Consider the following 3,229-nt stretch of genomic DNA (forward strand, 5'->3'; position numbering starts at 1 on the left):
AGATTTGGGGTGCCTAGAGTGGTCATTAGCGATGGCGGAACACACTTAATCAACAAGGCATTTTAGGGCATGTTGAAGAAGAATGGGGTGAAACACAAGGTGGCTACCGCTTATCATCCCCAGACGAGTGGACAGGTTGAAGTTTCCAACAGGGAAGTCAAGAACATTCTACAGAAAACTGTCAATACCTCACGCAAGGACTGGTCGCTTAAGTTGGACAATGCTCTATGGGCCTACAGAACAGCCTACAAAACGCCGCTAGAGACCACCCCTATCACCTGGTCTACGGTAAGGCTTGTCAGCTTCATGTCGAGCTCGAATACAAGGCTGCATGGACGGTCAAGTTACTGAATTTCAACATCAAGCCAGCAACTGAGAGGCACATGATCCAAGTCCATGAGCTGGAAGAGATAAGGCACCTCGCCTATGAGAGTTCCAAAATTTATAAGAAAAAGACCAAAGCCTACCATGACAAGCGAATCATTGCCAGACGTTTCGAACCAAACGATAAGGTCTTGTTCTTCAACTCCAGACTTTGGCTGTTCCCAGGCAAGCTGAAATCTAGATGGTCCGGACCCTTCACCGTTAAGGAAGTCCGCCCTTACGGAGCTATTGTGTTGCTGGACAGAAAGGGAGACGAGTTCGTCGTCAATGGTCAGTGCATCAAGCATTACCTTGTTGACTCCACTATCGCAGAGGGTGAAAAAATTCCCCTAAGCGATCCGATCCCCCACAAGCTAATGACTTTAACTAAGCGCTTGGTGGGAGGCAACCCACTGGTGAGTGTATATATTGTTTTCTATAGTCTATTTTATCTCTTTTCAGATTTAGTTTGCAGGTCAAAAATAAGAAAAACCGAACACTTCAGTCAGAACAACCGAAGGACTGTTTTTCTGGTGGAACAACCCATCGCTTGTTCCAGGTAAGTGTTCCGGACCCAAAAACAATAAAAATAATAAAAAAAGAGAGAGAGAGAGATAATGGAAAGCGTTTAGGGTTTCGCCTATTTAAGGCTCCACCCTTCCACTTTCCCCTTTCACTCAACCGTACACTCCTCCCTCTCTTGGGATTTCGAAGCCATCACCAAAACTTAAATTCTCACTCTTTTTAAGTGATTCTTGCTTATAATCCAATTGGATTTTCGAGTTCTCTCTGTTTTTGCAGTCCATTTGCTCCGATTATCACGGTAAGAGGCTCGACAATCAAAATAAAATCGCGATTTCGGTTTAAAAATCTCACCCTTCTAAACCGCTTTGATAGTTCGATTCTTGTTAGAAATAGCTTGATCCGAAATACCCTTTTGCTGTTAGGGTTGTTTTTAGAAGTTGAACTTTTGTCTCTTAGCCCTAGAGAATCGCGGTTTCATTTCCCCTTTGTTTGAGCAAGTTCCGATTTAGACAAAATGTTGCATCTTGATAAACATTGCTCTTATGCATTGTGATTGTGAAAAGTTGAAATGGTCTGATTTGGCGAGTTGATGTTCAGGTTTGTTGAAGGCGGGTTGATTAGAAGGAAAAAGGAATAGTTCCTAAAAGAGGATTAGTTTGATTCATTTTCTTCTATGCAACCCAGGATGGCACTAATGAAAAACTTTTGTTTGCCTTGCATATGCCTCCACGCACCAAGCAATCGGCCACTAGAACAAGGAAGACGAACAAAACTCCCCCACAGCAAGCACAACAACCAACCTCCGCCTCTTACCCATGGCCGCGAGAACAGGAGGACGAGTCAATTAATCTCGATGACCCTATGCTTTTAGATTTCAATTGCGAAGGGTGGGACAAGGAGACAGCTAGTCGGTACAACACTCTCCTCAAGGCCGAGATACTACCTACCCGTTTTTGCCACGCTTAGACTCTCGTTGAGCTCGGTATTGACGAGGATGTGTTCGAGACGCTGCAAGCGATGGGGATCGCTCCCCTTTGTTACGCTACGCATGAGCTCTACCCTGACTTTGTCCGCCAAGTGCTCGCCACTGCCACCATCAGCTATGAGGATTTCTCTGCTCCTTCCTACGCCAACTGCTCCTTCTCATTCATGGCTGATGGAGAGTATTGATCACTGTCCCTCGACAAACTCAACGAAATCTATGAAATCGCAAATGAGCCGAGAGGGATAGCAGTGGCGAAAAAGTTCGCCCCATCAAACACCATCTGGGACTTCATCGCGAATGGAAACTTCACACCTGGCAAAGCCTACCAGTCGCAGATCAGGAACCCGGCACTTAGAGTCATTGCAAAGATCATTTCAAACCTCCTGTTCGCCAAGGATCAGACTTCCAAAGTGATAAACGGGGAGCTGCAAACCATGTATGCAGGTATTGAGGATGAGATCCGCGCTTCAGGGTCTGGCATTCCAATTCAGAAGGTCAAGACGAACCCATGATTTCATTTCATCACCATGCTTTGCGAGAGAAGGCTCTGTCTGATGCACGACACGAACAAGAAGGACAGAAGAGGTAGCTTGCTCATGCCGCTCTTCAAGCATTTCGGCATTGATCTCAGCAAATACAAGGTGAACACGGAGATTCAGTACCTCGACATCAAGTACGTTATGGCGTGCAACATCATGCAAGATGAGGATACCTACAGCTTCTTCGACAAGGAGGGTACCCAGCTGTTCACCAAGCTGCCTCACCCCGAGATCACCAGGCTCAGCGTGTTCGACAACATACTCTTCCTCCCACCACCCGAGCTCCTATGCACTGATCCTCGTGCTGCTGCACCTGACGCGGATATGGAGGATGTCGAGGACATTACCCCAAAAGCTGACCCATCATACGACCTCGGAGAGCTGGCGGATGTGACAGATGATCAGGCTTACCGACGCTGGATGGTTGACTCGCAGCGGAAGAACAACAGTCTCATGCGGCGGATCCTCCATCTCGTTACCGGTGGCTGCATTGGCGGAAGTAACCAGCGACAGTCACCAGCAGAGCAGACTCCACGATCGCACCATCCAGGAAAGATGCCTATGGGAACAAACACTTCAACTGAGGAGGTTCATCGCTCGCGCAACAGACGTTCGTTTGATTCGGCTGAGAGCGGCGAGTCCTACTGAGTCCGCAAGGACTATTCTCTATCCATTGTTCTATCCATCTGAACTCTTTATTTTTATGCTTTGGGTTGTTATTTGGCTGACCTCGATTTGGTTTCACACCAGGGATTGTGTAAATTAAGTCTGGGTGAAGCACTTGTTGTGTGCTGATACTCTATGTCCTTATTTCTGA

The sequence above is a fragment of the Brassica oleracea genome, chromosome C1 (genome assembly GCF_000695525.1).
Source record: "Brassica oleracea var. oleracea cultivar TO1000 chromosome C1, BOL, whole genome shotgun sequence".
Taxonomy (NCBI): domain Eukaryota; kingdom Viridiplantae; phylum Streptophyta; class Magnoliopsida; order Brassicales; family Brassicaceae; genus Brassica; species Brassica oleracea.